This window comes from Portunus trituberculatus, chromosome 46 (genome assembly GCF_017591435.1).
Source record: "Portunus trituberculatus isolate SZX2019 chromosome 46, ASM1759143v1, whole genome shotgun sequence".
NCBI classification, from domain to species: domain Eukaryota; kingdom Metazoa; phylum Arthropoda; class Malacostraca; order Decapoda; family Portunidae; genus Portunus; species Portunus trituberculatus.
In genome coordinates, this window is record NC_059300.1 from 29232735 (window position 1) to 29252734 (window position 20000).

General features: G+C 35.4%; 1 protein-coding gene across 10 annotated transcripts in view; it reads left to right on the top strand.

The window, feature by feature from the left end:
* Nucleotides 1-20000, top strand: part of LOC123520139 (disintegrin and metalloproteinase domain-containing protein 11-like) — a 722595-nt gene that overhangs the window by 661025 nt on the left and 41570 nt on the right. The window lies entirely within an intron of this gene.

The following is a 20000-nucleotide window of genomic DNA, read 5'->3' on the forward strand; positions in this document are numbered from 1 at the left end:
AGACTTATGCCATAATTATATACTTTTCAGACTTAATCATACTTTTTTTGCATTGTTCATATATATATATATATATATATATATATATATATATATATATATATATATATATATATATATATATATATATATATATATATATATATATATATATATATATATATATATATATATATATATATATATATATATCTCTCTCTCTCTCTCTCTCTCTCTCTCTCTCTCTCTCTCTCTCTCTCTCTCTCTCTCTCTCTCTCTCCTTTAATCTATTTATTTTTTTACATAAAAAGGAATCTTAATACTTATTGCTGAATAATGGATCAAGTGTGATTGATTCCAGCTTGTAATATTCATGAGTTATCCAATATCTGTATTTGCAAAGAACACTTCCAAAAGTGTAGGTATTCACAGTATTGTATGTTATTTTCCAGTCCTCTGCTATTGAATGTTGTGCTTTTGAATTTAAGTAGTGGAAATAGTTGTTGCTGACTGCTGCATGTTTTGAAATATTTTCAGTATTTTGATTTAGCAGTTAGAGCATTTATTGCTTTCCAGAAATCCAGGTAAATTTCTTGCAGTTTTTTCTTACTCCTTCTCTTATTAATTCCACTCATTATCAAATGTTGGTGTTTCCTTTTTTTCCTGTAAAAGCTATATTTACCTGGATGTTATACTTCCAAGGTATTATTGCCATGCATGAACCTCAGAAGTAATTTTTGCTTATGCTTTGTGTCATCTTTGAATGACCATAAGGCATAAGAATTGATTACACTATTTTTAGAAAAAAAAGGAGCAAAGGCACCATTAAGGATAATTTATGCAAAAAAAAGTACAAATATACATCTAATATTTTGATCTGCATGGTTTTTAAACTAAAGTTCATGTTAGACTCTATCATTAATTGCAGAGCACTTGAATAAAAGAAAAAAGCACAACTGATATGCATGTTTTATAGGGAAAGCAACAGAAAAGGGAAGATACATCCTGGAATGCATATCCATAAGTTTCACATTTCACTGGATATGCAGATTGCCTTATACACCTCATGTATGTATGTTTACTCAAATTTCCACTTACATTAATACAATTTCTTTCCTTTAGATTTCTATGAAATTAACTTGGCATAGTTATGGATATTCTATGCAGCTCTTATGAAACACAAAAATTATACATTGCAGTACCACACACTGAGGCATTTTTTGACACATTTATCAATACACTGTGAATTACTGCAGTTATAACACACAAAAAAAAAAAAATAGATAGACTTAAAATGATAGAAAAGTGATGTTAATGAACTGGTGTAGAGTTAAAGAGATGAAGGTTTTGCTCATATATATATATATATATATATATATATATATATATATATATATATATATATATATATATATATATATATATATATATATATATATACATACATACATACATACATACATACATACACACAGTGGAGACTCGATACTCGAACTTAATTCGTTCCAAATGGCTGTTCGAGTATTAAAAAGTTCAACTATTGATACCTATAAATCAGGTAATTCGTTCCAGCCATTGCCAAACCAAAGTTGAGAAAAAAAGCAGTGATTTAATTTTGCAGTCGCCGCTAGCATTGGCACACAGAAGCAGGGTTAGCCTGTCTTTCATAGACTTGTGTCCTGGCAAATACTTCTCTTCCTCTGTCATATAGATCATGTTCGGTATTTTTTTTTTTTTTTTTTTTTTTTTTTCTCTCTCCAAAACAGGCCTGTTTCATCACAATTAAAGATCTGTTGTGGGCTTAAGCGCTCCTTATCCACAAATTTCGTAAATTCAGGCACAAATTACTCAGCGGCAACTCTGTCAGAATGTAGTATCGGAAATAAGATAACGATGCAGCAGCCTAGCCTTCGCACAAATTTTGCCCTCTGACAAAGAATCACCAGCTATCTGCCTTTGGTCTATCGAATCAACAATTTTTCCATTTCTTCCACTGCTGCAAGTCGCTTAAATTGCCTTTTCACACCAATAACCACATCAGCTCTTTTAATGAACTGTCTTCTTCAGTATTGTGGCTACTATAGACTTAGCCATACAGTACTCAGCTGCAAGATCAGTTATTCTTCCTTTTTTCTCGTATTTATCAATAATCTCCTTTTTCCTTTCGATGGTTGTCACTACATTCTTTCTTGTAGGCTTATTCTCACCACTAACAAACCTCTTCGGTGCCATTGTAGGCTTCTAAATGAAAAAAAAAAACTCCAGAGAGAAAGCGCAGAACAATGTTATTCTTACAACAGTGAAGGATCAACTGGCTGTGGTGGACCGGTGGGGCGCGTGGGGCGGCGGGAAGGATGAGGCCTTTTTTGTTTACAACCACGTGGATGGACGTTCGACTAATAGGTATTTTTTTGAGTATTGAATCAAACTTTTGCATTTGACTATTGAAAAGTTTGACTATTTAGACTTTCGAGTATTGAGTCTCCACTGTATATATATAGAGTGGTACCTCGAGATACGAAATTCATTCATTCCAGAGTGGCTTTCGTATCATGATTTTTTTGTATAATGAGTCGCGTTTTACATGTAAATCGCCTAATTCGTTCCAAGCTCTACGAACACATTATATTTCATAATAAGGGTAAAACCAGAATGAAATAAGAGCCAAATACATTTGAATCATTCAATATACCTAACCTAACTGTTAATACCTGTAAATGAAGTAGATAATAGAACATAATGCAATGAATGAAAAATAATAGTACAAAAATGTGGAACCTTGCCTTTCGAGTGAGGAGATGTAGGAAAGCGAAAGTGGCGGCAGAGGAGGAGGGCAAACAGCAGAAAATATAGAAAATGGCAGGAAACATTAACACTTAACTTTATTATTATTAGCAGTTACAAGTATTTTCAATACCATAATCTTTCCTGCAACCTACTCAGTGTGTGGAGAAAATGGCCCTCTCCCTCGTCTCATAGCAACACACACATACGTACATGCACACGAATACACACAGAGACTAAAGGCTATGGATCTACCAACCCTGGAACAGAGAAGGGAGAGAGGGGATCTGATACAAGTTTATAAATTGATCAACGGAATGGAACAAGTGGATAATGAGAAACTGATCCTGAAAGAAGAATATGACATTCAAAGCACAAGATCACATAGTAAAAAGCTGAGGAAGGGAAGATGTCTGAGAGATGTTAAAAAATACAGTTTCCCGCAAAAATGTGTTGAGACATGGAACACTTTGAGTGAAGAAGTGGTGTCAGCAACGAGTGCGCATAGTTTTAAAGAAAAATTGGATAAGTGTAGATATGGAGACTGGGCCACACGAGCGTAAAGCCCAGGTCCTGTAAAACTACAACTAGGTGAATATATGCCAGGTGCCTTTATAAGACTTTTATTAATAAAACATCCAAATGGCTTACTCATTCAAGCAAGAGTCAAAACTCCACTTGTGAATTATATTCACAATGATAAAGCCTGTGAAGCACGATTGCAAAATAAATACGAACTGCAGCACTGACGCATTCAGTTTCAGCAATCGGACAAGTGATTCTGTAATGTAAACAATACGTCCAATACATGCCGTCGTTCGCCACTGAAACAAGAAAAGATGGATTACTTCACTGTGTATATGTATTTACCAATGGTGTTTTTATTTACATAGTTTTAAATTTGTGGTGAGTGCTCCAGCAAATTTGTAATGAGTGGTGAAACAATAGTGTCTTGCAGACTCCTTGCTTCTTATGTTTTTGTGTTCAGTGGTCGGGTGTATGGTGAATGTGTTCTTGAATGAGAATGACTTTTTTTTCTTAGAAATTTCTTTCAAATATTAGGGTGCATCTTCCAAGATGCAGCGTCTTGCAAGCCGTAAAATACGATATTTATTCATTTATTTTATTTACTTTTTTTTTTCCCACTTTTTAAATGGCGAGAATTTTTTAATTTTCTGCACACAGGAATTTTGAGTTTTGTTTTGTATCTTTCATATGCTGAGTAATTTTTCGTAATATGAAGTAAAAAAACCTTGCATATCATTTCATAAAATGAAATTTTCATATACAGAAACTTTTGTATCTAGAGGTACCACTGTATATATATATATATATATATATATATATATATATATATATATATATATATATATATATATATATACATACACTTAACCCTCAGCTATCGCGCCCAATTGGGGCCGAAATAGCCACGCCATAGCCGAAAACGCGATAGCCGAATTGATGTTGGCGTGAAGGCGGTTTTGCCCAATGAGTGCACAGATATCCCATGACGTAATGGCTGGGCGTGTGATAGCAGGCATCTGAGGTCGCGATAATGAAATCTTAACAGCTTTTCATGGGTGCGCGATAGCAATAAAACATGATAGCCGAAGTCGCGATAGCCGAAGTCACGATAGCCGAGGGTTGACTGTATATATATATATATATATATATATATATATATATATATATATATATATATATATATATATATATATAGGCAAAACCCCTGCTTAACAAAGGTTCACACAACAAAATTTCGCTGCAAAACGAAGGTTTCATTTTACTACCATCTGCTCATTTAACGAACACCAAACTCGCTTTAATGAAGTTTTATCCAGGTAATTTTTTCCAAGTTTGAAAGAACCGCTGTATCACGCAAGCCGACAGGCTTTTCAGTACACCAGCGCCTCTCGTGGACATACGCGTACCACTCACTCTCCCTATTCAAAACAATAACAGCGCCAGCAGCAGCTCGTCTTCCCTCGCTCAACTTACCAACAAAATGCCCTGCAATGTGGCCTAGCATTGCTAAGAAGACTAGGAAGTCTTGAAGTGAAGCTGGACATTATTCACAGACACGAGAGAGGCAAGAAAACTAATAGCATTGCTTGTTACCATCTTGACTCCATCTACTGTCTCTGCTATTTTCAAGTCAGCAGACTTCTATTAAGAAGGCTGGTGAGACCGTATCTTCCTTGCAAGCTAAAAGAACCACCTGAACTCATGACTTTACAGTGGATAAAATGGAAAGCCTTGTGGAAATGTGGTACATAAGTTTTGTATGTGATACAATGATGCGCCCTTTGTTTACAATCCAAAAGTTGCTAGTTAGTGTCTATCCCGTTTCACTCTCCCTCCCTTCATAAATTTAAGATCATCAACATTATAAAGTTACGTACATACATACATTAGTGTGCATTATAATTGCTTAAATTAAAGTGCCTAAATGTTTAACTTTAACTTCATAATTTTTACTCTCATTAAACCTTTCACTGTACTATGATGCACTTTCGCTTTGTTCACTCTCAATGGAAGTTCAAGTCAGGGGTTAAACTTGTTATAATTGGTTCGCTTAACGAAGTTTCGCTTAACGAAGGGTTTTTTGGGAACGTAACCCCTTCATTAAAGTTAAGCGGGGGTTGCCTGTATATATATATATATATATATATATATATATATATATATATATATATATATATATATATATATATATATATATACACAGAGAGAGAGAGAGAGAGAGAGAGAGAGGTACCTATAGATATGAGTTTAATTCATTCCATGATGGAGCTCATATCATAAAGCTCGAATGTCAAAACAGTTTTTTCCATTGAAATGCATTGAAATGCCATTAATCCATTCTAGCCTCCCCAAAAAGAGCACCCCTATTTTTTTTTACGGATTTTCATGTAAGAAAAAGGTATTTATAAGAAATAATTAATGTACAGAAGCATAATAAAACATGACAAAATATAATATAAATAGATAAACTACTCTTGTAAACTATATTTATCTTGGAAGCTGCATTTTACGGGACGTTAGCCTACCGCATTCCCAACCTTCACTTGGGACTGTCAATCAGCTGGAGTTTACAAATATATCCACCCACAGGAGACTGGGAGCTCTAATAATCACAGAGCTTGTTGACAGTTCTGTAAACATTATTCATTGAATAAATTAAGTCTTAAGTAGGAAAAGGGTGGGGGGAATAGAGGCCGAACCACCATAGTCATAGAGGTTTGTTTACATTGTTCCCCTCCCTCTGTGATAAGCATTGGTGGGTGGAGGAGGTGGTAGGCAGAAATAGGAGAAATTTGTTTTGCCTTTTCAGTAACGTACACATGCATACTTTATGAATGTGCAGAAAAATATATAAAATAACAGCAAAAGTTTATTAAGTGTTCTTACCTTGGAGACAGACATTTTTGGCTAATGGTGGTAAATGGTGGAGGAGGAGGAGGAGGGAGGGAGGAAAGGATGCAGGCACCATTCATACATAACATTAAACATAAAACTGTACTTTCTTTAGACAAAAAAACAAGGTCAGTAAATAGTATGAAAATAATGAAAGAACAATCACAGTGCATGAGATCCACAGAAAACGTGTAGTTACTAGCTCAGTTGAGGCTGCACCGATGCGCCGAGTTGCCGACTATAGGGGCAACATCCCCAAGCATGACTCGTATCTCAAAATTTTGCTTTTATCTCAAAATAAAAAAAATGACCAAATCGTAGCTCATATCTCAAAAATCTCATATCCCAGGGAGGTCGTATCTCAAGTTACCACTGTATATATATATATATATATATATATATATATATATATATATATATATATATATATATATATATATATATACAGGTAACTCAATTTAAGCGATAGATGCGTTCCAAGAGGCATCACGTATATTAAAATTTGTATAAAATAAATTTGTAATTCTCATCAAGAAACAATAGATAATAGGGGGGATGAGGGATGTGGTCCAAAAAAAATTTGTACAAAATATTCTATTTATTTGGCTAGATTAACATGTTTTTATTAATTACCATTCTAAATACTAGAAGTGTATTTAAAGTAAAGGGGAAAGCAAAAAATAATAAGAGAATACAACAAAACAAAGAATACGTAAACAACACTCACTGTGTCACTGCCTTCACCGTTCACACCACTGTCAGTCACCATCTTCCTCCGAGCTTTTCTACTTTATCAAAAATCCACTCATCAAAAATAACCCCACAGTATAAAAGTAAACATTAGTAAAAAAATATACACAGGACGCCAATGTTTTCACCCCCCACAAGCACTCACCGTCGCTGTCCACTCTCTGGCGTGCTGTTTGAAATTGTGTCTGGCGCTCAGGTAGTTAGGAAGTTCGAATCAGGGTTAATCGGTTCGCTTAACAAAGTTTCGCTTAACGAAGTGATTTTTAGAAACGTAACCCCTTCGTTAAACGGGGGTTGCCTGTGTATGTATATATATATATATATATATATATATATATATATATATATATATATATATATATAGTGGAGACTCAATACTCAAACTTAATTCATTCCAAATGGCCATTCGAGTATTAAAAAGTTTGACTATTGTTACCTATAAATCAGGTAATTCGTTCCAGCTATTGCCAAACCAAAGTTGAGAAAAAAGCAGTGGTTTAATTTTGCAGTCGCCGCTAGCATTGGCACACAGAAGCAGGGTTAGCCTGTCTTTCATAGACTTGTGTCCTGGCAAACACTTTTCTTCCTTTGTTATATAGATCATGTTTGTTTGTTTGTTTTTTTTTTCCAAAACAAGCCAGTTTCATCACAATTAAAGATCTGTTGTGGGCTTAACCGCTCCTTATCCACAAATTTTTTATATTCAGGCACAAATTACTCAGCGGCAACTCTGTCAGCACTTGCGGGCTTGCCATGCGTCACAACACAATGAATTCCAGTTCTTTTCTTGAAATTCACAAACCAATCTTTACTTGCTTTAAAATCATCATTGGAGTCAGGTGTAGTATCAGAAATAAGATAACGATGCAGCAGCCTAGCCTTCGCACAAATTTTCCCCTCTGACAAAGAATCACCAGTCATCTGCCTTTGGTTTATCCAATCAACAATTTTTCCATTTCTTCCACTGCCGCAGGTCGCTTAAATTGCCCTTTCACACCAATAACCACATCAGCTCTTTTATTGAGCTGTCTTCTTCAGTATGGTGACTACTGTAGATTTAGCCATACAGTACTCAGCTGCAAGATCAGTTATTCTTCCTTTTTTCTCGTATTTGTCAATATTCTCCTTTTTCCTTTCAATGGTTGTCTCAACATTCTTTCTTGTAGGCTTATTCTCACCACAAACAAGCCTCTTTGGTGCCAATGTAAGCTTCTAAATGCAAAAAAAAAACTCCGGAGAGAAACTATAGGACAATGTTATTCTTACAACAGCGAAGGATCAACTGGCTGCGGTGGACTGTTGGAGCTCGTGGGGCGGCAGGGAAAGACCCTTTGTTTACAGCCACGTGGACAGACGTTCGACTAATAGGTATTTTTTTTAGTATTAAGTCGAACTTTTGCGTTCGACTATTGAAAAGTTCGACTATTTAGACGTTCGAGTATTGAACCTCCACTGTATATATATACACTCGACCCTTGAAACAACGGACAAATGCATGCAAGACCCTGTCCGTAGATTGCAAAAGTACGTAAAAAACTGTGTAAAATGTACGTAGAATACTGTGTAATCATTAAGAAATCATTCAAGCAGTATTACAAACCATTAAATACAACAAATAACCTGAAATAGATGACATGAGCATGGTCAGTTTAATAAATATTAATAGACAATACAGAAAACAAAGTTTACCGGACAATAATTTGCCGGGAACGGACAATCACGCGTAATTTAATATTCTTCCATAGATAAAACTGGACTCCAGAATTTGTCCGTAGTTTCCGAAATTCGTTGATGGAAGGTCCGTTGTTTCGAGGGTCGAGTGTATATATATATATATATATATATATATATATATATATATATATATATATATATATATATATATATATATATATATATATATATATATATATATATATATATATATATATATATATATATATATATATATATATATATATATATATATATATATATATATATATATATATATATATATATATATATATATATATACCATATTTTATGGCTTGCAAGACACTGCATCTTGGAAGATGTATCCTAATACTGTATTTGAAAGAAATTTCTAAGAAAAAAAGTCTGTCTCATACAAGAACACATTCACCATATACCCGACCACTGAACACAAAAACATAAGAAGCAAGGAGTCTGCAAGACACTATTGTTTCACCACTCATTACAAATTTGCTGAAGCACTCACCACAAATTTATAACTATGTAAATAAAAACACCATAGGTAAATACGTATACACAGTGAAGCAATCCATCTCCTTTTGTTTTTGTGGCGAGCGACGGCATGTATTGGACGTATTGTTTACATTACATAATCACTTGTCCTCAATTTCGGAGGTTTGTCATTCGAAAATTTCAAAGTTTCGGAAATTTGGGAAGCTGAATAACTTAGGTTATTAAAATAGCTGAATCTGCTAATTGCCGAAACCAAACACGTCAGTGCTGCAGTTCACATTTATCTTATTTTGCAATCGTGGTTCACAGACTTTATCAATGTGAATATAATTCACAAGTGGAGTTTTGACTCTTGCTTGAACAAGTAAGCCATTTGGATGTTCTATTAATAAAGGTATAAAGGCACCTGGCATTTGTGTGTATGTATGTGTGTATTGCTATGCTCCACACGCCGAGTAGGCTCCAGGAAGGATTATGGTATTGGAAATACTTGTAACAGCTAAGTACTGAGTTTACATCATATAAAAGGCTGAATTAGATAGTACACTTAACCCTCGGCTATCGTGCCCAATTCGGGCCGAAATAGCCGCGCCATAGCCGAAAACGAGATAGCCAAATTGATCTTGGCAGGAAGGCGGTTTTGGCCAATGATTGCTCATATATCCCATGATGTCATGGCTGGGCACGTGATAGCAGGCATCTGAGGTCGCAATAATGACATTTTAGCAGCTTTTCATGAGTGCAATAAAACACGATAGCTTAAGTCACGATAGTCGAGGGTTGACTGTATTTAAGCTAACATCATAATGTAATGACTCGACATACAAATCCAGGTCACTATCAGTCAAGTGTCCAAGCTCATTTGAGGCTGGGTGTTGCCTTACAATACAACATTCATCTTGGAAGACGCACTAGTATTTTTCAGGGTACTTTTTAGGAAAAAAAGTGCGTCTTCTAAGCCATACAATACGGTATATATATATATATATATATATATATATATATATATATATATATATATATATATATATATATATATATATATAACACACACACACACACACACACACACACACCAGATGACCGGGGTTCGATTCCCCGGCCGGGTGGAGATATTTCAGTGTGTCTCCTTTCACGTGTAGCCCCTATTCACCTAGCAGTGAGTAGGTACGAGATGTAAATCGAGGAGTTGTGACCTTGTTGTCCCGGTGTGTGGTGTGTGCCTGGTCTCAGGCCTATCCCAAGATCGGAAATAATGAGCTCTGAGCTCGTTCCGTATGGTAACGTCTGGCTGTCTCGTCAGAGACTGCAGCAGATCAAACAGTGAATTACAGTGAATTACACACATCACTGCCACACCAACAAGACATTACAAAGCAGCTCCTAGGGAAAGCACTTCAGCAGGCGTTGGAACCTGACTTATACGTATGTACATTGGGGTAGGGGGCCATAGGGTTCTCCTGTCTCCAAGATGAATAAGATTTGGATACTGTATAGAATGGAAAAATGGAGAGGGACGGAGTTAGGTGGAGCGGCATAACGTACAGGGCCAAAACAAACGCCATGTTGTGAAAAACCTGAGCTTTATCAAAATACCTGGTGGACTGAGAAGATTGAGTGATGATAATATAGACAAGGACATTTGTAAATTTAGAGAGGAAAGAGGCAATATGAGGGAGCTGATAAAGGTGGAAAGAGAGATAAGATACATGAAGGAGGTGATGTCGAGTATGATGGAAAAACAACAAATTGATAAAAGAAAAACACGGAACTAAAAGTGAGGTTAGAGTAATGTGAGAAAATAAGGGAAATAAATCAAGAGATGAAGGAGATGCAGGTAAGAAAAAAAACTAAATTATATGCTAAAGGCTACATGTTATGACTACGAAGACTCCTTAAAGGAGTGTACAGAAAAAGTACAGGATAGGGAGGACAAAGTAGAGAATGGAATGGATGAAAGCAAACTGAAGGAATTACGAAATCCATGGAAACAGGAACAGGAAGAGGAAAAGGTTAAATTTTCAGAGGTAGTAAGGAGGCAAATTCAGGAAAAGACAAAGGACATTTATACAAGGAATTAAGAGGAAAGAGGATCTAGTGAGAGAAACAGTGGATAAGAGGAAATGTTTCTTAAGTTTTGGGATGAAGGAAAAAATCCAAACAAGTTCATGAGAGAGCGTGAAGAGAGAGAATTGGCCAAAACTATTATCATACAGGTCCAAGACAGCACACAGGAGTTGGACAAGGAGGTGGAGGAAATTATTAGATTGGGAAGATTTAGTGAAGGAGATAAAAGACCAATGAAAGTGAGAATGATAAGAAAAGGGAACCTAGCTGATGATACTTAATCTAAGGATATATGGATAAAAAGAGATATGAACCTGGAAGAGAGGGAGAAAGAGAAAGTGCTAAGATATGAACCTGGAAGAGACGGAGAAGGAAAAAGTGCTAAGAAATGAAACTAAGGAAAGAAACGAAAAAAGGACGGAGATCAAGAAAAAGAATTTCTACTGGAGAATATATATATATATATATATATATATATATATATATAGAGAGAGAGAGAGAGAGAGAGAGAGAGAGAGAGAGAGAGAGAGAGAGAGAGACTAAAGAAGGGGTATCTATGGAAGAAGGAGGAGGCAAGAAATTAAGAGTGACATAGTAATATAGATGGTTTGTTATCCAATGTGTTGGAGGTTAGAGATTATTTGAAAGAAAAAAGACCAGATGTAATGTGCATCGTAGAAACAAAACTAAAAGAGGAGATCCATGTTAGCTTACAAAAAGAGGGATATAATAGCTGGAGAAGAGACAGGAAGGGTAAAGGGGGAGGAGGAGCATTAATAATGGTTCGTGATAATATATGTGTGGAGGAAGTGCAATATGGTGATGGTATGGTGGAAGTAATGGGAGTAAATATCAAAATAGAGGAACTGAAAAAAAAGGAAAATCATAGTTACATATGTGCCACCTAAGACAAATACATGGGGAACTGAGAAACATAAGGATATGCAAAGAGAGGTGATTAAGTGTTTAGATAACATGATAAGAAGAGATGGAAGAATGCTATTAATAGGAGACTTTAATTTAGAATAATAAACTGGGAGGGAGATGAAAGTAATGGGTAATGTTGGACAATGGAGCAAGGAGGTGTTACAGTTGACCATGGTAAATACAATAGGTCAGTGGGTGGAAGAGTCAACAAGGTACAGGTGGTAAGAAGAACCATCATTGCTTGACTTAGTATTCACAAAGAAGTCAGAGTCCCCTCCCGGCATACAATGGAAAGAACTGATCATGTGACATTAGAGTTGGAAATGTAGGAAGAGGATGGGATAAGATACAGAGATGATTACAAAAAAGAGATTAAATTATGCAAAAGCAGATTTTGAAAAATTAAGAAACATTTTTTTGCTGATATTGAATGGAACAACATTACGAAATGGGAGGAAATTACAAGGGAAATATGAAATATTCCTACAGAAATATAACAAAGGAGTTAAGAAATATGTACCTATCTATAAAGTTAAGAAAAGTATACACGTACACTTGGTACAATGCCAGATGTACAGAAGCTAAAAACGCAAAAAAAAGAAAAAACTCAAAAAGGAGAGAAATGACAATAACACAGCAGTACAAGGATGTGAGAAATAAATATATTAGAGTAAAGAGAGAGGAAGAAAGAAACTTGAGAAAGATGTGGTGCAAAAAGATGAACCCAAGCTTTTCCACAAATTTATAAATGGTAAGATTAAGAATAAGGAAATAATAAAAAAAATTGTTAATGGAGGGAAGACATACCAAACAACAAAGGAAATGAGTGAAATAATGAATGAGAGCTTCAAAACTGTGCTCACTGAAGAGGATTTTTGCAGGACCAAATAGGACATTGCATTGCCAAGGATTGCAGGAAATCATAGTGTACAAAGAAGATATTAGAAGATTATTAGATAATATGGATGTCAGCAAAGCAATGGGGCCAGATGGTGTATCAGGCTGGACACTAAAAGAATGTAAAGAGCAGCTGTTAGATCCAATTTGGGAAATGATTACAGTTCATTAAATGAAGGTAAAGTACCTCTAGAATGGAAGAGAGCCAACGTTATGCTGATATTTAAAGGAGGAAAGGCAATTGAGCCATTAAATTACAGACTGGTGTCACTTACAAGTGTTATGGGGAAGTTGTGTAAAATAATTATCAAAAATGGGTTAAACATCTGGAAGAAGAACAAGTCATACAGAACAGACAATTTGGGTTCAGGACAGGACGGTCATGTGTATTGAACTTATTAAGCTTCTACTCGAGAATAATAGAAGGACTGGAAAGCAGAGATGGATGAGTGGACACAGTATACCTGGACATAAAAGACTTTTGATAAAGTCCCTCATGGAAGACTACTTCAGAAACTAGAGAACATAGGACTGTGAGGAACTTTGTTAGAATGGGCGAGGGATTATTTGAAGGACGGAGATGAGAACTGTGATCAGAGATACATACTCACCTTGGGGTAAAGTAACAAGCGGAGTGCCACAAGGTTCAGTGTTAGCCCTCATTATGTTTCAGATTTATGTAAACAACATTCACAATGGGGATAAACAGTTATTATTTGCTGATGATCCAAGCTGCTAAGAGTTATCAAAACCTGGGAGGACTGTTTGCTGTTACAGGAAGATATAAACAAAATCTATGAGTGGAGTAAGAAGTGAAAATTGGAGTTCAGTGCCAAGAAATGTCATGTAATGGAACTAGAAAAGAACAAAAGAAGACCGGTATGGAACTATCTGATGGGAGGGGAATAAATAATGAAGACTAAAGAGGAAAAAGATCTGGGAGTGATTATACAGGAAAATCTGAAACCTGAAAAACACATGAGCAAGATATTTGAATTATCATATAATATGTTGACTAATATAAGAGTGGCATTTCAATTCATGGACAAAGATATGATGAAAAAAATTATCACAAAACATGATATGTTCAAAGCTGGAATATGGAGCTGTGGTGTGGTCTCCAAGCTCCAAAAAAGATATAAGAAGATTAGAAAGGATATAGATGATTGCTACAAAGATAATGTTGGAACTAAAGGACCTAACATATGAAGAGTGGCTGAAGGAAATGAGACTGCCAACCTTACAAGAAAGAAGAGAACGAGGAGACCTAATAACAATGCAGAAGATAGTCATTGGCATTGAAAAGATAGACAAGAAAGACCTGGAGCTGGTGACAGAAAATGGAAGGACAATTGGACATGTAAAGAAGATTAGGATGAGGCAGTGTGTGAAGGATATTGGAAAATACAGTTTTCCACACAGAACGGTGGAGAAATGGAATACATTGAATATTGAAGTTGCTACAGCACATAATGTGCATAACTTTAAGGGAAAATTAGATACAATACAACTAGATAAATACACACACACACACACACACACACACACACACACACACACACACACACACACACACACACACCGTAGTGTAATGGTTAGCACGCTCGGCTCACAACCGAGAAGGTCTGGGTTCAAATCCCGGAAAGCGGCAAGGCAAATGGGCAAGCCTCTTAATGTGTAGCCCCTGTTCACCTAGCAGTAAATTGATACAGGATGTTACTTGAGGGGTTGTGGCCTCGCTTTCCTGGTGGGTGGAGTGTGTTGTGGTCTCAGTCCTACCTGAAGATCGGTCTATGAGCTCTGAGCCTGCTCTCTAATGGGAAAGGCTGGCTGGGTGACCAGCAGGCACCGTGGTGAATTACACATACACACATACACACACATTTTCTTCACATCTTACCTATTAGCAAAGTTGAGTTCCCATAACAGAAAAATCAAAATCAATCCTTTCCTAAAGGAAAAGTACTACCTATGAGTGTATAGAAATTATTTTTATAAGATTACTTCCCCATTGCTTTGATTATAATCCTCTCAGTGTTGATGCATGTAAAGAAATGGCCTGCATATACTATAGGCATATTTTGTGGGGCATGAGCATAAGCCATTTTCATGGAGGACCCATAAGTCTGCTTTCTTGAGGTACACATTCCAGAAGTGAATATTGAGTTTGGCCTGCATCTAATGGTAATAATATTACTTTATACCAGCTTTTTTAGCTTAATGCAGTTTTTGGCATCTTACTTCATTCATTATTTATGAGTGTAAGTGGACTAATAACTTGTCCAACACCCACAAATTTTAGATAAAGCAACCTGATGGTCTCTTATCTTATTACATTTCTTAATTCTAAGATACACTACCAATTAATGACACCACCACAATACAGGTGCACTGCCCTGCTTGCCTCACAGGTGGGCTATATTAGCCATTAGACACCACTTAGAATTGCCTCAAACTTGAATACTCTTAATGCAAATATATACAGGTATAACACAGAACCATGGTACAGTCACTTCTCCAGGACTCAAGTCTTAAAGAAAGAATGATACTATGCTCATGCAAATTATGTTATCACTTATTGAAAATTTGTGCTAGTATAGTGATTGTATTAAGATGTGCATTTTAGAGATATACAGTATAGCATACATCTGAAAAGGAGCACCAGAAGAGCCAATGTATATATGTCTTGGTCTTGGCTACACAGTAGAAAGGAATGGAATGAATTTTATCAGACCCCTATAGGCTTTGTCCTGACCTGAGATTTCCAGCATCTTCTTAACTAACTGACAGACTGACTACAGGCAATTTAAATGGTGTAGTGAGGTGTTTCTGGCATTGGGAAAATGCTCACACTACTTCACTGTCTTGACATGAAACTGCAAATGATTGGATAGATATCAACTCATTTGCTGCTACCCTCTCAACTTCCTCATCCCCACTCAAGCAAGCAAGGTGTCATGTAGCCTATTATTTTATTTGCTCTTAATTACAGCCATGCTCTCATTGTGTAATGTTTATAAGTAAATCACCTGTTCATCAGTACTTCTCGTCTCATTACAGGACAATGTAATATCCTAAAATGACGATCGAATAACTAATCATTTCACTATTGGACATCTTACGTTAATACATCTCACCAAAATATCAGATTGGCTCTTGTCACCTGGTTACATTCTTATTTCAACTTACACCTAAACACGGCCTCAAAGTACCACCACTATAGATATCTAGAGAAACTCACTTTATATATATATATATATATATATATATATATATATATATATATATATATATATATATATATATATATATATATATATATATATGTTATGGTGTATAGCACTTGCAAGTATACTTGAAGAGTATGAGAAGCACTTTTCAGCTTCCACCCATTAGTGGAGCAGGCAATTCTATTTATAGTGGTACGCATATTAGGGCCCATATCACCACCCAAGCGCATCTTTGGTGTAACCACCTAGAATCTGGGTATCATGGTGACATGTAGGTAACTTTAAACCACTCAACAAATGGCAAAGTTTCAAGGTGGTATGTGGTGGAATTCGAACCTACGCATGGACATCTCCTCAATCCCACACTCCCCACCTTATCCACTGATATATATATATATATATATATATATATATATATATATATATATATATATATATATATATATATATATATATATATATATATATATATATATATATATATATATATATATATATATATATATATATATATATATATATATATATATACATATATATCTTTACTCTCTCTCTCTCTCTCTCTCTCTCTCTCTCTCTCTCTCTCTCTCTCTCTCTCTCTCTCTCTCTCTCTCTCTGTGTGTGTGTGTGTGCGTATGTTTTGGGAGAGGAAGAGAGACAGAGAATAATCCTGAGAATTGCTATATAGAAAATGATGGTGAATATGAATGAAAATGGGTGGAAAGAATCATATATATGATAGTAACGGTCAGAGTAAAACTGAAGTGAGTATGCGAGAGAAAAAAGAGAATACTTGTTTCTCGGTATTTCCTGTCTCCTAATTCTTCACTCACTCCTCACCCATGCTGTTTTTTTTATTATTTTTTTCTACTTTCTCTCTGTCCTTCCATCCTTCTTCACCTTTCCTCCACTTCTTTACCCCATGTACTCTCCTTTCCTCAGTTATTTCCCTTCCTCCTCCTCCTCCTCCTCCTCCTCCTCCTCCTCCTCCTCCTCCTCCTCCTCCTCCTCCTCCTCCTCCTCCTCCTCCTCCTCCTCCTCCTCCTCCTCCTCCAACATCATGAAAAGTCAGTGTCTCAGAAACATTAAGAAGTTCAGTTTTCCACATATGATGGTGGACATCTAGAATGGAGTGAATGAAAAGATTGTAGCAACATAAGGTGTACACAAATTTGAGGAAAAGTTGGATAAATGTAATATTCAACTTGGTAACAATGTAAATACACACACACACGTGTAGCCCCTGTTCACCTAGCAGTGAGTAGGTACGGGATGTAAATCGAGGAATTGTGACCTTGTTGTCCCAGTGTGTAGTGTGTGTCTGGTCTCAGGCCTATCCGAAGATCAAAAATAATGAGCTCTGAGCTCGCTCCGTAGGGAAACGTCTGGCTGTCTCATCAGAGACTGCAGCAGATCAAACAGTGAAACAGTGAAGTGAAACATATATATATATATATATATATATATATATATATATATATATATATATATATATATATATATATATATATATACACTTAACCCTCAGCTATTGCACCCAATTGGGGCCAAAATAGCCGCGCCATAGCCGAAAATGCGATAGCCGAATTGATCTTGGTGGGAAGACGGTTTTGGCCAATGAGCGCTCAAATATTCCATGACGTCATGGCGGGGCACGCGATAGCAGGCATCTGAGGTCGCGATAATGAAATTTTAGCAGCTTTTCATGGGTGCACGATAGCAATAAAACGCGATAGCCAAGGGTTGACTGTATTTATACATATATATATATATATATATATATATATATATATATATATATATATATATATATATATATATTTGTACAGTGGAGACTCAATACTCGAACTTAATTAGTTCCAAATGGCAGTTCGAGTATTAGAAAGTTCGACTATTGATAACTATAAATCAAATAACTTGTTGTAATCTTAGTAAAACCTGAAGTTTATAAAAATTTCAATGTTTTTTTTTTTTTTTTTTTACAATTTTGATATGTACATACCAAAAGTAAAGGCTGGTGATGGATAACTTAGAAGAGGAGGGGAGCGGGGTTGGGGGAGGATAGAGGTCACAGGAGGATGAGTCACCTTCCATGAAAACGTCTGTAACTTTTCTCCTAGTGTGATTCCTGTGAATCCACTAATGGAGTGCTGTGGCTCACTAACACTAGCACTCTCACCACATTCCTTATTTTCATCACTAATAAGCCTCTTTGGTGTCATCGTTAAGTTTCTAAATGAAAAACTATCAACGACGCAGAAGAATATAGTTTTTCTCAAGACTGCGGCAGGACTCGAATGCACACCAGCATCTGGTATACCGGTATTATGATAATACCAGTATTACCAGTTTTAGCAGTAATACAGTATCAGAACAATACAGTGGCGGCTGCGAGAAGGGAGATGACAGAGCTTTGTTTATGACCAAATGTACAACCATTTGATTACCACATATATTCACCACTAATAAGCGTTTGGTGTTAATGTAAGTTTATAAATGAAAAAAACTGCAGATAGAATGCAGGAGAATGTTATTCTGATGACCACGGCAGCACAAGTCACAACTGGTGGAGAGGGAAGGGGGACGCCAGGGAGCCTTTGTTTACAACCACAGGTGTGGACGTTCGACTATCAGGTATTCTTTTTTAGTATTAAATCAAACTTTTGCGTTTAAGTATTGAAAAGTTTGAGTATTGAGTCTCAACTGTGTGTGTGTGTGTGTGTGTGTGTGTGTGTGTGTGTGTGTGTGTGTGTGTGTGTGTGTGTGTGTGTGTGTGTGTGTATATATATATATATATATATATATATATATATATATATATATATATATATATATATATATATATATATATATATATATATATATATATATATATATATATATATATATATATATATATATATATATATATATATATATATATATATATATATATATATATATATATATATATATATGCATCTAATAGCACTTAACTTACACAGTGATATAGATTTAACTTTAGTTATCAGTTATTTTAATTTCCTGTGTAATCTTTATACAGATTATAATACCATGACTGTCATACTTTGAAATTTTTAATGAAGGCAGTATCTGAAAAAAATAAAGAAAGGAACCCAATACATTGATTTCATTGAGAGAAGAATTATACACTTGATTAGTACTATAATTTGAGAAGTAAATGCATTGGAAATATTTTGAATCTACTGCAGTATTTTTTAAGTTATCATACTAATTATATGTTTGAAAAGAATTTGAGTAGAGTAAGATACTTTTTTTTTCATGAAGGGAAATGGCATTAGCCTTAACTTACATTTGGGAAACTTTCATAGAAAAATTTATCATTAAAACGAATATAGATGCAGTCACTTTTATTTTTTTTATTTAATTTTTATTTTCCCCTTTACCCTATACAATCAATTTACAGTATGCTAGATGATTAATAATTAGGAAAATGTTACATACAGATGCAGAATACTACATAAAATTGGAAACTGCTAAGTATTTATTATTTTATATGTGCATGTGTATATATGTAGGTGAGAGAGATAAAAAGAGAGAGAGAGAGAGAGAGAGAGAGAGAGAGAAATTATGTACGCCATCACTCAGGATGACTTCAGGAAATACCTATCAAATAGTGTCTAAATCACCCCTTATATTCAATTAGTGGGCACCGTTTCCATCTAGATGCCTCCTCAGACGTTTTAATACTCACAGCCCCTCAAAGGAAATTAGTGA